This window comes from Bubalus bubalis, chromosome 11, assembly GCF_019923935.1.
Source record: "Bubalus bubalis isolate 160015118507 breed Murrah chromosome 11, NDDB_SH_1, whole genome shotgun sequence".
NCBI lineage: Eukaryota > Metazoa > Chordata > Mammalia > Artiodactyla > Bovidae > Bubalus > Bubalus bubalis.
Genome location: NC_059167.1, coordinates 26,533,381 through 26,553,833, shown reverse-complemented (window position 1 = coordinate 26,553,833; position 20,453 = coordinate 26,533,381).

The window sequence follows — 20,453 nt, the reverse complement described above, 5'->3', positions numbered from 1 at the left end:
TTCACTGCTGGGGCCTGGGTTTGATCCCTGGTCAGGGAGTTAAGATCCTGCAAGCTATGCAGCCAAAAAGAAAAAAGAAAAGAGGGGACAAAGAGCACTTTGGGTCATTGTAGAGGACAAGCTCAAGGAGTCACTTGGATACTAAATTTCTGTGTGAGGTATCAGTTGTGAACTACCTTGCCATTCCCAATTGTAGCAGTCAGGGCACATTCCAGAATACCTATTATATACCGGGTATGAACCAAACATTTGTCATGGCATCTTCTCACTTCATCTTCACCACAACCCAATGGTATAGGTACTATTCTCATGCCCATTTTACAGGAAACCAAGGGTAGAATGGCTGAGCAACTTGCCCCAAATCACACAACTATTGAGCAGCAACAGCCAGAATCTGAAGACTGGTCTGTCTAACTCCAGAGGTCATGATCTCAGAAACTCTATTTCTCGGTTTCTAGAGAACTTTCCTTTTCCAAACCAACTTCATGTTCAGGGCCTTTGTGTGAACAGAAAGTAAACAGTCCACCCCACAGGGCAGTGAAAAAGAGGATCCTACAGTGTGGCTGTGAATGCAAATAACAAAGACTTGAAAAGCTCTGAACCTCAAGAGGAGGCAGACCACAGAAGAGTTTTGAACAGGGAGGCAGGAGGAGGTGTCTGCGCCCTGTTGAGCCCAGCCTCCTAAGCAGGTCACTCAAGGTTTCCCTGGAGCTTCTCAGCTGGGACTGAAAGAGACTCAGGAATCTTGGGGCAGGAGGGAATCTTGGCCATGCACCCTCTCCTGTTGCTGAAAGGGAAACAGGTCTGGGAGATTAGGTAGAGAACAATTTTACTGTCTGCAAGCACAATCTGGGTCTCTGGCTCCCACACCATTTAGAACATGAGCCATTTTCTCAATTAGGAAGCCCAGAACCTGAGAGGTGATGCAATTGACCGTGGGAACAATCTTAGGTAGCCTCGGCCTGCAGCAGCTTGAAGCAGGATTTGTTTTCCTGGCCAAAGATTGAAGTCAGGCAGCGGCAGGGAGAGCTCTGAATCCTGGTCACTAGACCACGAGGGACAGTGGCTAGTGGCAAGGCCCTAGCCCATCAGCGGTGTAGAAGTAAATTTCCACATAGAGTTGGAAAGTAGTGAAACAAGTAAAGTGTTTACTGGGAGAAAAAGAGTATGTGTGGATAGACACATGGGCGGGCTCAGAGAGAGTCGTGCCCTCCTGGTAGTTTGAATCACTTATATGAGGCATTTCTGCTGGGTTTCCTTTGACCAATCATCTTGCTTTGCCTGATTCTGAATCCATATTGGGTTTACCTCAGAGTCCTTCCATGTGTGTGAGTTCATCTCTTAGTGAAGATGGATTCTAGTGAAGAGGCCTATGGGTATCTGACATCACTTGCTGTGAAGTGACACCCCCTCTCTCTTGACCTCCAAGGAGCCTTTCTGCCCGTGTATAGTTGGGAAGCTCTCCTTAACGTCAAGAATGCGGAATATATATTGTCTTTTATCTCTTATCTGGACAGGGTTCAGCCTCCTCCATCTGCTTTTATGAGTTTCTGCTTTTATGGAGTTTCTGTCCACAGTGGAGAATCTGTTCAGCCTGGGGCCCCTTTATCTCCTTCCTTAGGAAGGGACCCAGCCTTGAGTCCCTTGGGATCTACCAGCTGCTAAAGTGACAGTGGACTGTGAATGGAAGGTGATCTTCAAACCCTTTTAGGATAAATGAATCATGCACATTTTTGTAAGCATGTGAATTATCTGGGCACATTTCAAAAATGACTTCAATCTGACTGCAGGTCTTGCCCTTGATACACTGTTCTCACTGCTGATCCAGAAAGTCCCCAACCCATTACCACCCACTTTTCATGGACTAAATGGTGTTCATTTTTAGATTTGTTTTCTGCAGGTCTGGACCTGTCCGGATCTGAGCACACTTTTTTCCCCATACCTTCTTGCCTTTAATTCTCCACTGTGTAGGCTGTGTCCTCTAGGCGGCAGAAAGGAGCCATTTGTTCGACAAGGGCTGAACCTCGAGATGTCCCAGAACTTTAAGGAGAAAGGAAATACCCAAAGATCTTACACATGCTTTTCTCACTGGTTGAAATGTGATCTAGAATTCTCTAAAAGACAGAATATTGATAGGAACTCAGGCTCTGAATTCAAATAGCCTCAAATTTGATGGATCTAATGTGCAGGACAGTGACTATAGTTCACAACTGTTATTTAGTCCCTGAGTCTTGTCCGACTCTTTTTTTTTTTTTTTTTTTTAAAGGATAAAGAGTATTGGCTATTTTTTTTTCTTTTTTTCAATTTATTTTAATTGGAGGCTAATTACTTTACAATATTGTGGTGGTTTTTGCCATACATTTACATGAATCAGCCATGGGTGTACATGTGTTCCCCATCCTGACCCTCTTCTCACCTCCCTCCCCATCCCATCCCTCAGGGTCATCCCAGTGCACCAGCGCGGAGCACCCTGTCTCATGCACCGAACCTGGACTGGAGATCTATTTCACATATGATAATATACATGTTTCAGTGCTATTCTCTCAAATCATTCCACCCTCGCCTTCTCCCACAGAGTCCAAAAGTCTGTTCTTTACATCTGTGTCTCTTTTGCTGTCTCAAATATAGGGTCATCATTACCATCTTTCTAAATTCCATATATATGCGTTAATATACTGTATTGGTGTTTTACTTTCTAACTTACTTCGCTCTGTATAATAGGCTCTGGTTTCACCCACCTCATTAGAACTGATTCAAATGCATTCTTTTTAATAGCTGAGTTATATTCCATTGTGTATATGTACCACAGCTTTCTTATCCATTCATCTGCCGATGGACATCTAGGTTGCTTCCATGTCCTGGCTATTATAAAGAGTGCTGTGATGAACATTGGAGTACATGTGTCTCTTTCAATTCTGGTTTCCTCTGTGTGTATGCCCAGCAGTGGGATTGCTACCGGGTTGTATGGCAGCTCTGTTTCCAGTTTTTTAAGGAATCTCTACACTGTTCTCCATAGTGGCTGTACTAGTTTGCATTCCCACCAACAGTGTAAGAGGGTTCCTTTTTCTCCACACCCTCTCCAGGATTTATTGTTTGTAGACTTTTTGATAGCAGTCATTCTGACCAGCGTGAGATGGTACCTCATTGTGGTTCTTGTCCAACTCTTTTGTGACCCTGTGGACTGTAGCCCGCTGGGCTCCTCTGTCCATGGGATTTCCCAGGCAAGAATACTGGAGTGGATTGCCATTCCCTTCTCCAGGGCATCTTCCCAACCCAGGGCATCTTCCTGACCCAAGGATCCATCCCAGGTCTCTTGCTTGGCAGGTGGATTCTTTACTACTCAGCCACCTGAAAGTATAGTTCTCGATACTATATCGTATATTTGAAATTGGCCCAAAAATAGACCTTAAATACTCTCAACACACACACACACACACACACACATGTGGTAACCATGTGAGTTCATATATGCATTAACTAACCTTATTATGGTAATTATTTCACAATATATACAAATATCAAGTAGATCATTGTATACTCTATATTTCCATAGTGTATTTGTCAATTATATCTCAATGAAGCATTTAAAAAAAAAGAAAAGAAAGAAAAAGAAATCAAAACCCCCCTTAACAGAAAAGCTTACATTCACCATCAGCCATCTACTGTCTTTACGACCATAGCAGGCTATTTAAGTTCATTAAGCCTCAGTTTCCTGTTTTGTAAAATAGGAATAGTAATAATACCTGCTTCACAGGATTGTTGTGAGCTTTATATGGCAATTGCTAAAAAAAAGTTTGCTTTCATTATTACCTAACTGTTACTGCTGCTCTATAAATAGCAATGAATTTTAAGTCTGAAGGGAAGGTGAACCCACTTTCTTCAATATTGGCTAAAGCTCTCTAAGGAGGCATTCAGCCCATTCTTTTCCAGGCTCTGTCCTAGGATGACATTTCACATCCTGGAAACCAATAATATGAACAACACAGAGGCCACACTGGACACAAGGAAACATGTTACGTGTTGGCTTCCTCAATAAAATCAAACCCACTTCCTCCAAGGTCAACCCCAGCTGTGCGGATGCTGTCTGCATGGGAAGGGTGGCTGGATCTTTTGTTTCTGCCCCCAAGATTCACCTTCCCCTGGAGATTTCTCCCTAATCTCCCTGGTGTCATCACCACTGGCAAGGAAAGTTGCACCTCTCCCCTACCCCATGAGAATCTTGCTTCTGCCACCCACCTTAGTGGATGTGGGTTTGCTTTTATTGAGGGTGTCAGTAAGTTTCCTTACCCTGAGACTTGGGGGTTTTCTGCTTTTTAGCTTCATCCTGAGATTTTAGGATGTTTAGTACCTAAATGGAAATAATCCTCACTATAGCAGCTACCATTTTATGTGCCAAGTGCCTATGGATTCCCTCATTCCATTTCTGCTGCAATCCAGTGGGTTAAATCCTATGACCACCTCCTTTTACAGATGGAGAAACTGAGGCATTAGGTGACTTCCTCAAAGCCTCTTTTTTAATTGGAGTGTAGTTGATTTACAATGTTGTGTTAGGTTCAGGTATATAGCAAAGTTATTCAGTTTTACATATATATATTTTTCAGATTCTTTTCCATTATAGGTTATTATAAGATATTGAATATAGTCTCCTGTGCTATACAGCAGGTTGTTTTTTTTTTAATATATATAGTAGTGTATAATTGTTAATCCAAAGCTACTAATTTCTCTCTCTCCCACTTCTTTCCTCTTTGGTACCGTAACTTTCTCTACATCTTTCTATTTGTTTTTTAAATAAATCCATTTGTATCATTTTTTAAAAATTCCACAGGTAAGGGATACCATGTGATATTTGTCTTTCTCTGTCTGACTTATTTCACTTAGTATGGTAATCTCTACGTCCATCCATATTGCTGCAAATGGCTTTATTTCATTCTTTTCATGGCTGAGTAATATTCTATTGCATATGGTGGTGATGCTGGTTTAGTCACTAAGTGAGGTCTGACTCTTGCGACCGCATGGACTGTAGCCCGCTAGGCTCCTCTGTCCATTGGATTCTCCAGGCAAGAATACTGGAGTGGGTTGCCATTTCCTTCTCCAGGGGATCTTCCTGACCCGGGGAGTGAACCCAGGTCTCCTGCATTGCAGGCGGATTCTTTACCCACTGAGCTATGAGGGAAGCCCTTCTATTGTATATATATATAAATATATGTGTATATATACACCACATCTTTGTCCATTCATCTCTCAATGGCATTTAAGTTGCCTCCATGTCTTGGTTACTGTAAATAGTGCTGCTATGAACATGGCATGTATCTTTTTGAATCAGAATTTTCTCTGGATGTATGCCCAGGGGTGGGATTGCTGGATCACATGGTGACTCTATTTTTAGTTTTTTAAGGACCCTCCATACTGCTTTCCATAGTGGCTGCGCCAGTTTACATCGCCACCAACAATGTAGGAGGGTTCTTTTTTCTACACACCTTCTCCAGTATTTATTATTTGTAGATTTTTTGATGATGGCCGTTCTGACTGGTGTGAGGTGATACCTCATTGTAGTTTTGATTTGCAGTTCTCCAATAATTAGCTATGTTGAGCATCTTTTCATGTGTCTGTTGGCCATTTGTATGTCCTCTTTGGAGAATTGTCTATTTAGGTCTTCTGCCCACCCCAAAGCCTCTTGGGTAGTCTGACTGCAGAGCTGACTTCCAGGTCACTTGATCATGAATTGAATGAACACAGACACTGCATCCCTACCCCTCCTACACTTGGAGCACTGATAAAGCCTAAGGTCTTTGATGATACCGATACCAGTTTCATCAAAACGTCGAGTGTAGCCTGTGCTCCCTTTGGCTGGCCCCTGAATCAGATCCAGGCATCAGTGACACCAGGGAAATGCTATCCTGCAGGGAGACAGCCAGCATCCAACATCTGGGTCCTTTCCCATATGCTTGCCCCCATCCACCCCCAACAGCAAGTTCCCTCCCTGCTTGAGACCCCGAGAGACAGTCAGTTGCATGACCCTTTGCAAAGACCCACAGAGGGTGAAGAAGAGGGGTGTGGCTTCTCCGAGGCGCAGTCAGCTCACAAAGGTCTGACACAGGCAGGAAGAGAAACACCTCAGAGGTCTTCCCTTGTGAGACAACTGAGCCCTGGGCAGGAGCACAAATGCTGTTCCCTCCTGTCTTAACCTTTTCACCTTCTTATTTCTTCACCACTGCGAAGGTAACACTCAACAGGGCCGTCAGGACACCGTCCCTGCCCTGGAGATTCAGAATCTGTCACCATCGCTATGAGGTGAGAAGGAAATTGCACTACTGAGGTTTCTTGCTTCTTCCTCACTGAGACAGAAAAACCCAACTGTCAACAAACCCCAAACCAACCAACCAACCAAGTGATGCTGGGAGGTTGCTGGCCCGCAGACTGCATCTATGGCAGACAAGATCATGAAATGGCCCGGGCGCAAAAACCAAGGTCATGAAAGACAGAGGATGAAAAGAAGAGGAAAAGCTTGTGAAGGGGGGTGCTTGGAGTGAAAAGGGAGCGAGGCCAGTGTGCGTAGGTTCCCCAGCTACCCAGTGAGGTAGGGCCAGCCAGTGAGGAGGAGAGAAGCCTGGTGGGTGGAGAGGGATCTGAAAAGAGGGCAAAAGGGAAGAGCTTGCAAAGAAAAGCAACAGTGCCAGAGAACCAACAGGATTAGGACATTAAATATCCAGACCCACAGACAGAGCTGTACTGTATATAAGTTGTGCCTCATGAATCTGACTTAAAAACAAGCTGGGAAAGGTGTCAGCAATTACATACTACAGCTCAGCTACGTTAAAAAAAGAGGATGATTTAGACTTTTATTTCTTAGAACCAACATAAACTTCTTCACAAATTCTTATTCCCATTAATCTTAGGTGGGAGAATTTAAACTTGCCAGTTAAAGGAAAACAAATCTCTTTCACTTTAAAATCATTTTATTAGATAAGTTCAGCTGCTTTTGGATAAATATTCAGTTCAGTCCCTGCCTGGACTATTACTGGCTCCCCAGGTGTACCCTTCTTGCCCCTTCCCCCCTCTGCCCCCACGCTGTGTGTAACTCTGGGACAATGGACAGGGTGGCTGGTCTGGATGACCCTGTGTTGTCCTCTGGTCCTCCGTGACCTCTGTAGAGATGCCCTTCACCCACCAGGTCTGCAGGCATCCATGATTGAGGTCCTGGCTGGTGGGGCCTGCTGGTTTACCTGGCTCATCAGTCCTGTCTGCTGGTTCTGTACATACACACCTGCACCTGTTTCATGTATCTGCTTGTTTTCCACTTCCCAAGACAGGTCCACGAGATCTCAATTTTCAAAGCAACTCAGCATTCCCTAGCAGCCTTGGACATGTCCGGGTTTCTCCCAGGCTATACTCCAAATAGTCAAAGCTATGGTTTTTCCAGTAGTCACATATGGATGTGAAAGCTGGACTGTAAAGAAGACTGAGTGCCAAAGAATTGATTCTTCTGAACTGTGGTGCTGGAGAAGACTTGAGAGTTGCTTGGACAGCAAGGAGATCAAACCAGTCAATACAAAGACAATCAACCCTGAATATTCATTGGAAGGACTGACATTGAAGCTGAAGCTCCAGTACTTTGTGTGTGTGTGTGTGTTACTTGCTCAGTTGTGTCCAACTCTTTGCAACCCCATGGTCTGTCCATGGAATTCTCTAGGCAAGAATACTAGAGTGGGTTGCCATTCCCTTCTCTAGGAGATCCTCCTGACACAGGGATCAAACCAGGGTCTCCTGCACTGAAGGTAAATTCTTTACCATCTAAGCTACCAGGGTAGCTCAGTACTGTGGCCACATGATGCAAAGAGCTGACTCATTGGAAAAGACCTTAATGTTGGGAAAGATTGAGGGCAGGAGGAGAAGTGGTGACAGAAGATGAGATGGTTGAATGATATCACTGACTCAATAGACGTGAGCTTGAGCAAACCCTGGGAAATGGTGAAGGACAGGGAAGCCTGGCGTGCTGCAGTTCTTAGAGTCACAGAGTCGGACATGACTTAGTGATTGAATAACAACAAGGCAGGGGATAGGGGACATCTCCAGTCCCTCTCCCAGACTAAACATACCATGCAGTCATCTCTGCTTTCCTGAGCTCCTCAGGTGGATGTGGGGACACGCCATGTGGGCGACCCCCCCAGGGCTCCAGGGGAGGAGCAGGGCATGCATATTTTGTGTTTCTGGTCTGCTTTCAACCTCTGTGGAGGTTTTCTACTACCCTCCACGCTGGCAGCAAGGTTTGACATGGGTGGAAGGGCACCAGCTTCTGGCCTCCCACCCCTCCCGCTCCCCCTCCAAAGCAGCACAGGACTTTGCACTTCCTCTTTCTGTTTCTCAGGGACTTCCTGTTTCTCGTATATGTTCCTTCTTCCCTGCCCCATTTGTTTGAGACAATATCCACCTTTCTCTTTCCCTAGGCAATGAGCCCCATGGTACAGTGAGAGAGTGTCGCTCACTGGTCGGGAAAGTGTTTCAAAACACTACCTCCCTTACTGTAGAACTTTAGGAACAAGGAGTCATTTCGAAGGAAGTGTTGTTTGTTTGTTTGCTTGTTTGTTTTGGCCCTGATGCTCAGCTTGCAGGATCTTAGTTTCCTGACCAGGGATTGAACTCATGGCAGTGTAAGTGTGACATCCTAACCACTGGACTGCCAGGAAATTCCCATCAAGGGAGTGTTTTTGCTGGCATACTAATAAGGGTCAATGTTTTAAATGATATAAGTTTTTCAAAAAGGGGGAATTCTCATCCACTCAGGTAAACAACAACCACTTCATTAACTCTCCCAAAGTCATCTCCTCAGTTTTCCCCCAAGCCTGCTCTTCCTTCTGTTTCCTTTTTTTTTTTTTTTAATGTATTGCCCACTCCTTTTCTTTATTTATTTATGTGGCTGTGTTGGGTCTTAGTTGCACACAGGATCTTCACTGCGTCATGCAGGATCTGGTTGCGGCGCATAGACTCAGTAGTTGTAGCACACGGGCTCTCTAGTTGTGGCATGCAAAATCCAGGGCACACAGGCTCAGTATTTAGTACCCAGGCTTAGTCACTCTGAGGCATGTGGGATCTTAGTTCCCTGATCAGAAATTGAACCCACGTCCCTTGCATTGTAAGTCGGATTCTTTAACCACCGGGCCACAGGAAAGTCCCCCTCCTCTGTGTCTCTAATCTACCCAGACACCCAAGTCAGAGATTAAGAAGCCTGCTAGACTGCTTGTTTCATATTCAGTCTATCACTGAATCTTCTTCCTCCTTCACCTGCAAGAATGGCTGTCTCACTCCTCTCTCTCATCCCCAACACTACTGCCTACATTCAGGCCCTTTCGGTTCTCACCTGGATTGTTGGAAGGATTATGATCAATCTTTCTACACCCAGACTTGCTTACTTGCTTTCGTCCTTCTTGCCACTGATGTGAACTTTCCCAGTATATATCACACCATGTCATGTCTCCACCTAAGACTGTAGTTGCCCGTGCCTATATGGCATGGCACTTGCCCATCTCTCCAGACTCATGTCCTTCTGCTATGTACACAACCTCTAGTCCAGCCAAACAGCTTGCAGTGGACTGGTGATGCTGCGCTGCGTAGCTGTGTGACTTGGCACATGCTGTTTCTCTGGCTGGAATGTCCCTTCCCACCTTCTTATCACGCAACATTCAGCTCAGAGATGTCCTTCTCCTTGAAGCCTTTTTGGACCTCCAAGCAAGAACTCTATGCTTTTTCTGTTTTTAAAACTTTTTATTTTGTACTGGGGTTATAGCCAATTAACAATGTTGTGATAGTTTCAGGTAAACAGAGAAGGGATTCAGCCATACATGTACATGTATCCGTTCTCCCCCAAACTCCTCTCCCATCCAAGTTACCACATAGCATTGAGCAAAGTTCCATGTGCTGTACAGTAGGTCCTTGTTGGTTAACCATTTTAAATATAGCACTGTGTACATGTCCATCCCAAACTCCCTAGCTGTCCCTTCCCCTCATCCTTCTCCCAGCAATCATAAATTTATTCTCTGTGAGTCTCTCTCTGTTTTATAAGTAAAAGAACTCTATGCTTTCAACCATCATGGTACCAACTTGCCTCTCTTAGGTCACTTGCCACACAGAATTTATATCATGGCACTAGGCTGTGGGCTCCTTGAGGCCAGTGATCAGTTACAGTAATCTTGGTGTCTCCAGGACGTAGCACGGGTGTCTGTCTCAAGCTAACTGAATGAATGAATAACACTGAGCATCAGCTCTGGAGTGGGAAGAGACCTTGAAGGTCACTAGGTTCAGTGTTTGCATTTTCCAGATGCTCCTCTGAGAGGGTAAGTCAACAGGTTGACCTCACGCAGATAACTGATAACAGAACCAGACCTGGTCTTTGAATCGGAGAACAGAGCATTTTCTCACTATTCTAGACACAGCAGAGGGGAGTAGAGGTTGAGGGGCAGGCTGTGGGTTGGGGTTGGTGAGAAGACAATAGAAGCAAAAATTTAATTCAGGGCCTGGTATAACTTATTCTCAAGCAGGAAACAGGTCAATCCCACAAAGGGTTTTTGTAAAACCCATGTTACTCTCGCCTGTGCAACTGGAGAGAGTACACGTCAGCATGAGCAGCTGGCACCTGAGGTTACAATAACAACGCTGCGGAAGAAATTTAAATCGAGGCCTCACTTGCTTGCTACTGATTTGTTTGAGGTTCAGTCAGTTTATCTAGCCCAATTATACGACCATCATAATTTTTTTTAATTTATTTCTTTAAAAACAGAGTCTAAATTTTATGTTTAAAAAAACCCATCCATGGGCTTCCCAGGTGGTTCAATGGTAAGGAATCTGCTTGCCAGTGCAGGAGACGAGGGTTCGATCCCTGATCCAGGAAGATCCTGCATCCCTCCAAGCAACTAAGCCTGTGCACCCCAACTATTGAGCCTGTGCTCCTCAATAAGAGAAACCGCAACAATGAGAAGCCTGCGCACCACAAATAGGGAGTAGCCAAGTCTCACCACAACTAGAGGAAAGCACGAGCAGCAGCAAAGACCCAGCACAGTCAATAAATAAATACAATTTTAAAAAAGGATCATTGGCAACCCTTAACAGAATTTAGTAACATTTACTTTAAAAAAAAAAAAAACCCAGCCATATAACCTTCACCTTGTTTCTCCTGGAGACAGTGGGGGAGACGGAGGGTGGGCTTTCCCAACCCAGATGGAAGCGGGAATTCGAGGCTTATTTAGGGCATGACTGAGGACAAGACACTTCACTGTTCTGCGCCTCAGCTTGTATGTTTGTGGAAAATAGAGGTCATGCGAGTTCTCCCCCATGGTTGTCGTGGGAATGAAAAAAAGGCGCCAGGGCAGCAGCCAGCAGAGTGGGTGAAGCCTGGCCCTGGAGCCAGGGCACCAGGGTCAGAACTCTGGCTCCACCTTGGCAAGGTGTGTGACCTCAGACAAGTGGCTGCACTCTCTGTGACTCAGTGTCTTCTTTGGGGGGGTCGTTAGGACCCATGTGGTGCTCGACAGAGGCTGGCACATAGTGCACACCAGGTAAGTGTGAGCTGGTGGAAATGCTGGGTCTAGTGCCAGGTACTTAATACAGGTGAGCCCTTTCCTTCTTCCACAGCCAGAGGAAGCCCCATCTGTGCATCCGTTTGGGGGTGTCCAGGACCTTGGTTGCACTCTTCAGCTCCACCTATATCAATCATGATAAATCTGGAGGAACCATGCCCTCCCTTTTCTGTTGAGCCAGTGACAATTAACTCTCTCTCTTGGTCACTGGAGTCACCACACGTTGACCCCTGGCCCAGATACCTGGAGCCTCTCTTCCCCACCCCCACCCCAGGAGGTGCAAGCCCCATCTTGGGCGAGGCCCCTGTTCCCAGGTCAGGGCAGCGTGGTCTCCTGCCCAGCTTGACACAGGGTGCTTTGTTCAGTTCTGCAACCTGGGCCCCAGCTCCCGAAACCTCCCCAAGACCTGTTTGGACCTGTCGTCTCTTGGGTTTATTAGTCTCAGCTCACTTGCTAGACTCTCAACTCTGCATGCCAACCCGGTCACCTTTCCCATGCAGACACACCCCTGGGCCCTCAGGGGGACACTCAGCACCAGCCCCGAATCGCAGCCCTGGAGCTGGTGGAGGCAGGTGAGGAAGGGCAGGGGGCTAGAACCTGAATTCAGAAGAGAAGAAGCCTGAATCCTGCTGCTGGTGGGAAATTGAAAACAAAGACAGCAAAGCTTCTGTGTCTCCTTAGAAATCCCTGTGCCCTGTGAGAGTTCTAGGCCCAGGATCCCAGAAACAGAAGAGAACACTCAGGACTCGTAGGACTCTTCCGGGCCCACTCTTGACCTGCTTGAAACAGGAAGCCGCATTATGGCACCCCAAGCAGGAGGTCCTTCAGGCTCTGCGTGAATGAGCCTGTCCTGAGAGCTCACTCCCTTTCCACCTGCACATGCCTGGCTCAGCCTACCTCTGGCTGGAAACCTGGCTTCTGGAATTCTGACCCAGGGCCCCCAGTCCCTTTTCTGTATGATGGTTGATTTGAGCAATTATTCTATCCACTCCATCCCCCAGCTTTTCCAGGCTTAGCACATCCATGGTTCCTCACATAACATGATGTCCAGACCCCTCCCCATCTGCCTGTGGTCACTGGACTTCTCTCATGCCCACAGAAAGTTATCATAATCATAACAGGGAATGAATCCCTGATAGTCCAGTGGTTAAGAATCTGCCTGCCAATGCAGGGGACACGGGTTCAGTCCCGGCTGGGGAAGATTCTGCATGCCATGGGACAGCTAAGCCTGTGTACCACAACTACTGAAGCCCGTGCTCCACAAGAGAAGCCACCCAATGAGAAACCCTAGCACCGAAAGTTCCCACTCACCACAACTAGGGAAAGTTTGAGTGCTGCAAAATGAAGGCCCAGCACAGCCACAAATAATAATAATAGTAAAATAATAACAGGGAAGCCAGCAAGTATTCTGGGTCCTACTGTGTGGCAGGAATGGTACAGGTGAGGAGCACATGAGTATCACAGCTGGCCTCTGGCCTCAGGGAGCTAACCATAGATGTGAGAAGGAGATAACTTCCATTCAAGTTTGCAGACCAGTGGAGGTTACCTGCCAACATGCCTACAGATGAAATATTTAACAGTTGAGGGGGTTAGCTAAAAGATACAGAGGTTTTTTTCAAGGTAATTAAAAGGTCTAAAAACAATGGTGACGAAGGTTGCACGCATCTGTGAAGATGCTAAAAACCATCGAATTGTTCACTTTCACTGATTGGCATGGTATGGGAATTGTCTTGTTGTGTTAGTTCAGTCACTAAGTCATGTTTGACTCTGCAACCCCATGGACTGTAGCCCACCAGGCTCCTCTGTCCACGGGATTTCCCAGGCAAGAATACTGGAGTGGGTTGCCATTTCCTTCTCCAGGGGATCTTCCCAATCCAGGGATTGAACCCTCATCTGCATTGGCAGGCAGATTCTTTACCATTGAGCCACCAGGGAAGTCTTGGTTTGGAAATTTCGTCTTAATAAACTCAAGATTTTAAAAGTTTAACAGTTAAATAAAATGTGTTCTATCTTTCTACCTGGAAAAGTATTCCTTCATAAGGACCAGACCCAGAAGGCCAGATTTGTAGTTAGCGTTCCTGGCATCCTCGGATTCTGCGTGGGAATGTGGCTGCACAGGGAGAGCCGGTCAGCCCCTAAACACCCTCCTCCTCCTTCCCACCCCTCCTTCCCACCCCAGCTCTTCCTGCACCTTGAGAGGCTTCGTGAGCGTGCAGGGGACTCTTCAGCTCACAGGTTCCAGTTCCACAGCCCCTGTCAGCTACCTTTACTGCTAGTGATGTGCACACTGGATGGGGTCTGCTCTAGGGAGGCCAGACCCAGGAAGACGCCGACCCAGGAAGACACCATCACAGGCCCAAGTTGACTGGTAGCCTTTTTTTTTTTTTTTCCAAATTTTTATAGGAGTAGAGTTGATTTGCAGTGTTGTGTTTTTATTTTCAGGTGCACAGCAAAGTGAATCAGCTCTACATATACATACACCTACTCTGTTTTAGATTCTTTTCCCATACAGCCATTACATTACAGAGTATTGAGTAATACCATGCTATACAATGCTGCTGCTGCTGCTAAGTCGCTTCAGTCGTGTCCGACTCTGTGCAACCCCACAGACGGCAGCCCACCAGGCTCCCCCGTCCCTGGGATTCTCCAGGCAAGAACACTGGAATGGGTTGCCATTTCCTTCTCCGGTGCTATACAATAGGTCCTTATTATTAATAGTTGTCTCTTGTAGTGTGGATCTAGAGATTGTCATACCGAGTAAAGTAAGTCAAACAGACCCCATGGACTATAGTCCACCAAGCTCCTCTGTCCAAGGGATTTCCCAGGCAAGAATACTGGAATGGGTTCCCATTCTCTTCTCCAGGGGATCGTCCTGATCCAGGGATTGAATTGGCATATCCTGCATTGCAGGTGAATTCTTAACCGACTGAGCCACCAGGGAAGTCCATCACTTATATGTGGAATTTTAAAAAAGTGCTACAGGGCTTCCCTGGTGGCTCAGTGGCAAAGAATCCACCTGCCAATGCAGGAGACACGGGTTTGATCGCTGGTATGGGAGGATCCCACGTGTGGTGTAACAACTGAGCCCAGGGGCCACAACTATGGCGCCTCTGCTCTAGAGTCCGGGAACCACAACTACTGAAGCCTGAAGCCCTAGAGCCCGTGCTCAGCAACAAGGGAAGCCACTGCAACGAGAAGCCCGAGCACCGCAACTAGAGAAAAGCCTGCACAGCAACAAAAACCCCGTACAGCCAAAAAATAAGTGAATAAATAAATAAATCATTTTAAAAGTGGTTTTATATTAATATAAGTAAATAAAAATGTCTAAAAGTTTAAAATGGTACAAATGAACTCATTTGCAGAACAGAAATAGATGTAGAAAACAAACGTACGGTCACTGGAAGGGAAAGGGGAAAGGGAGGGGGAGGGGTAAATGGGGGCAGGGGGCCTTTGGACCAGGGGATTCCAGAGCCTGGTCTGGAGCAGTGCTACACCACTGAACATTCTTCCATGTTGGAAAGGCTCTATATCTGTACTGTGCCATCGTTAGCCTCGGTGGCAATTGAGCATTTTAAATGTGGCTAGTGCACACAAGGAATGGAATTTCTTAACTGAAACGTTGTCATTAAGGAACTTTTAAGTTGCCACATGTGGCTTCTGGCTACCATAGACCTAGAAAGTAGGGCGAGGGGGACTCTGAATGGACACGTCCTGTTGACTCCATCCTACGGGGGCAGTGGGGTGGGGTGGGGGGTGGGAGGGGTAGGCAGGGGCTGGAGGAGCACCAGAATAGGGCTTTCAGGTCTCAGGAAGATACTAGAGATGAGATTTGTTCTCAGAAGGAAAAGGCTATATAAGGCTGCTTATCCCTGGGCAGTGTGCTGTCCAGATCTGAGAAGAGGGGCAGAGGGCTGTGTGCTGGGGGAGGGGAGAGACTCGAGGGCACCCCCAGACAAGTCCTTCTGAGATTTTTGCAGGGACCTGTTTCACATGAGAGGCCTCCTTTGGTAGCTGAAGCCTGCTAGGACTGTGGGTACTGGCAGACGGAGAAGATTGTTATTTTTTTCTTCCAAGGCCATGTGAACGGGGCAGGCCGTGTGCATAGTTTCCATGGCATAATCTGACTAGAAAGCCCTGTGTGTCTGTGGGGGAGGAATGCAGAGGGGCCCTCAGCCCAGCCTCAGTCAGAACTGGGCACCAGCCCAGGAGACGCATTCCCTCCCGATTTCTGCAGGGTCCTGAACCGAGAGGTGGGGAGGGCCGTGCCAGGCTGGCCCGAGCCTTTGGAAGCTTGCTTGGTTGCTAACTGGGGTGAGGAGGTTGGCTCTTCCTGATGCCTGGATGTGCAACAGAGGAAAGACACCGTCCGGAGAACTAGGCCAGGTGGAGCTCAGGTGGAGCATGGAGATGGATTCTCAGGGAGGCAAAGCCCAGGAGAGGTGAAGGAGGGTCTCTGCACTTGGCTGCCTTCTCCCACCTGCAGACAGAAGCTGCCAGCAGGCTGGCTGGGGCCCAGCCCTGGGGAGGAAACAAGCAGGATTATTTCCCCAGTGTGAGTCCAGGCAGGTTCCCTGAACACTTTCGCTGGCTGCCGGAGAAAGGATATTTGTAAAGAAAAGAGGCCTCCCTCCCAGCCCTCGAGAACTGGAGATGCAGAGATGTCAGGGATGCAGAGCAAAGGCTAGCATTAATTAAATATCTCTGTACTGGGTACAGGGCTCTGTGCTAAGCGTTCTGAACTTCTGATCTCATTTGAAACAATATAGATTAATAAAATCATTATAAGGGACTTTCTTGGCAGTCCAGTGTTTAAGAAGCTGGGCTTCATTTGACAGAAAACAAAATTCTGTAAAGCAATTATCCTTCAATTAAAAAAATTAATTAATTTTTAAAAAAAGAAGAAGAAGAAGCTGGGCTTCCACTTCATGGGGTATGGGTTTGACCCCTGGTCAGGGAACTAAGATCCCACATGCTGGTGGCCGGAAAATAGAAACAAACAAACAAAAAAATCATTATAATAGCTAATATTTCTTGAGTGTCTACAAACGGACCAGACATCAATCCATTTAATCCTTATGACTCCCTTGTCTTTAGAAGGAAGGAAACTATTTCTCATTTACAATTTTACCCCAAGTTGCTCAGTCAGAAAATGTTCCAACTGAAATTTGAACCCAGACGCTGACCTCACACGCCTGCTCTTAAACCACTGATTTTCCTGACAGCTGTTCTGGGTGTAACATGGATTTCCTGAGGCTCTAGCCCAGGGTCTTCAAAATGATCCCTCAGCTCCGAATTACCCAGCTTTTCCCAAAGCTCCTGTTTTCCTCCTCTCTCCTGGCTCCTTGGAGTCTGGAAGCCTGGCATCTCAAAGGCTCCCTGTCCTTGGATAGCGGCTGTCCCTTCACTTGCTCTGGGTTTGTTGTGACGTGCAGGCCGGCTGCCCCGGGGCCACGGAGGTTGCCCAAGACAATCCTGCCTTTCTGAGGGGCTGCTGGCCTCGGGTCTCAGCCACAGCCCGCACACACAATGCCCTCTGTCTCCACCAGGGCAGAAAGGAGCATTATTGCAGTCGGGTGACTCGGGCTCCACTGGGGTGATGTTTGTGGTCTGCGCCTCCCCCACCCGGCACCTCCCCACTGGCCAGAGGCAGGCCCAGGGCACTCGGGCCTGGGAGTCCCTTCCTCTCAAGGCCCCTGCCTTGGCTCCCAGGTCAGACTTACCTCTCCCCTTCCATCCCCTCCTGCTGATCCTCCCCCAGACTCACGTCTCACACTCCCAAGTCTGTGATGCTCTAATTTCAGTTACTTCTGGGAAAGCACACAGCCTTGTGCCTGGTACAACAGGCCTCCACAAATGGGACTTTCTCTTCTGCTTTCTGGTTTCTCATGCTTGGATGTCAGGCATGTTGGAGATTATTTTGTTATCAGGAATTTTGAAAGAGACCCTGGAAACAAGTTTGTTCTTAACAGCAATAGCAGCCACAGTTTTCTAAGCCATTGGCCATATGCCCGGCATGGGGCGAAACCCATATCCTCAGGACAGTCCTGGGAGACTGGGCTCTATTTATTTATTTAGTTATGGCTGTGCTGGGTCTTCTTCAACCCATGCAGTGGGATTGCTGCATCCAGGCTTTCTCTAGTTGTGGCCAGCAGGGGCTACTCTTTGTTTCTGGTGCTCCGGCTTCTCATTGGAATGGTTTCTCTTGTTGAGTAAGAGCACAGGCTCTAGACGCAAGGGCTTCAGTAGTTGCTGTGCACAGGCTTAGTTGCTCCGAGGCATGTGGAATCTTCCCGAACCAGGGATCAAACCCGTGTCCTGCATCGGCATACTTGCATGCTCAGTTGCTAAGTTGCGTCTGACCTTTGGGACCCCATGAACTGGGATTTTCCAGGCAAGAATACTACAGCGGGTTGCCATTTCCTCCTCCAGGGGATCTTCCTGACTCAGGAATTGAACCTGGGTCGCCTGCATTAGCAGCGGATTCTTTACCACTGAGTTAAGTGGATTCTTATCCACTGAATCATGGGGGAAGTCCAAGGCTGTGCTCTTTTCTAGTCCCACGTGAAGTATGAGAAGAGGATGCTCAGAGGCTTGGAGCGACTTGCCTGAGGCAGCAAAACTAGTAAGTGGTGCCCCTGGGAGTGGAGCTCAGCTCTGACTTCAAGCATGAGTGATTGACCATTTTCACAGCGCCTTGGATTCGTTTCCCAGGGCTCCAAAAGCTAGGTGGCCTAGAACAACAGACACGTATTGTCTCAGGGGTGTGGAGCCTAGGAGTCCAAGGTCAAGGCCCTGAGAGGGCTGGTTCTTTCTGAGGGGTATGCGGAGGCTCTACTCCTGCCTCTCCCCCAGTTCCTGGGGGCTCGCTGGCAATTCCTGGTGCTCCCTGGTCTCTGGATGCATCACCCCAACGGCTACCTTCATCTTCACCTGTATCCTCTCTGTGTGCGTGTCCATCATTTTCTCTTGTTGTTAGGACACCAGTTGTGTTAGACTAGAGCCCACCCTGATGGCCTCATTTTTATTTGAATATCTGCAAAAACCTTATTTCCAAATAAAGTTGCATTCACAGGTACTGTGGACTGGGACCTCAAAATCTTTTTGGGGGCACACAATTCAACCCATAATAGTGCCTTTCCCTGCTCAGTATCCTGGTGGCTCAGGCTTTCTCTATATATATATTTCTTTCTTTCTTTCTTTCTGTATTTTTAAAAAAGATATGTATTTATTTGTTTGACTTTGCTGGGTCTTAGTTGTGGCACGTGGGATCTAGTTCCCTGACCGGGGATCGAACCCAGGCCCCCTGTATTGGGAGCACAGAGTCTTAGGCACTGGACCACCAGGGAAGACCCGCAGGCTTTCTTAAGTGGACGTGATGTTTCCCTCAGTTCTAAGGGCAAGACAATCTTCATTCCAGGACCTCTTTCACTGGCTCACATAGTGTATACACACACACACAAACACACACACACACACACACACACACACACAAGGCAATTCAGTCATGTTGACTGAAAAGAAAATGCACAGCCTAGAAGTTGAGAATTGTATATATTTTTTTCAGTTGACAGAACAGAGGCTGGACTGCCACATTAACCACACGAACCCCTGGATTCTGTGGAAAGATGGCCACATCCAGCCAGGATGAGGTGTGGAGGGCACCAGGGCCACGTCTGCGTGGACTGGAGACTGCCTGCGGTGCAGACGCTCGACCCTCTGAGCCCAGCTGAGCTGCTCTGAAAACATCCCCTCCCCCACCCTCTACTCTCCGGACTCAGGCCTCCTTCCCTCCACCTCCAGGCTCGCAGGAGCAGAGGGCGTCATCTCTGAGCTCCAGCGTGTGGCCCGGGAGTGTTGTTTAGGGAGCACTGAGGGTGGAGGGAGGCAGCCTCCAGCTTGTGAGCCGCTATATGTGGATCCTTCCATCTGCACCTCCAGCTACACACAGGTTTCCTTACCTGGTTAATTGTTACTTCTGCTGGGTCTCAGCTGATAAGCCCCCTCATCAGGCGTAGATGGGGCCTGGGGAGGCCCCAGCCTGGGGTAGGAATGGTGCTTCCTGGACCCTTGACCTGAGGCGTACGGGCCCTGCAGACATCTGGCCCCAGGCAGCTCACCTAGCCCACAGGCCTTCCCCCCACCTTCCCCCAAGCTCCTCCTGGGCCTGCCCTAGCCTCCACTCCCTGCTCGTCCTCCCATTCCCCATGGAGGTTCCTGCTCTACTTTCTGTCTCCCGTGTCCCTCACTCATCTCTGTGACTGGTTTCCTTCTGCCAGGCCGCAGTGCACACACTCATACATGCTTTACACAGTTACACGTGCTCACACCCACCCTCACAAGCCCACACACGTTCACATACACCCAGAAACACTTACACACCTGCACACACCCTCTCACAAGGCTCACACGCTCACACATGTGCACACATTCCCATCTGCCCAGACACACACAGCTGTACCTTCTCTCTCACACACCCATACACTCATATACACACGCGCCTTAGATTTGCTCCCAGAACCTCCCTGCTAAGAGCTCTGCTGTGTCCTGGGCATGGGCTTCCTTGAGTTGGGTCCTTAGTGGTCGCTTAAAAATGGATCTCCTGGGGATGAAGCACCCATTGCTCTTACTGGGAGAAAGAAAACTGAGGCAGAAAGAGAGGTTCAGCCCTCCAATCAAACCTAGATGTCCGCCTGACTTCCGCTTGGATCCCAGCTACACCACTCTGTGGCTGTGTGGATGGAGGCGCATGCCTTGTTTCTCTGAGTCTCAATCTTTTTATTTGGAAAATGGGAATAATGTTCTCAGTTTTACAGAGCTGTGCTCAAACTAAAACATGAATTTGAAAGATATAGCCTGGCATAAAAGAAGCATTTGTTGTTATTTATT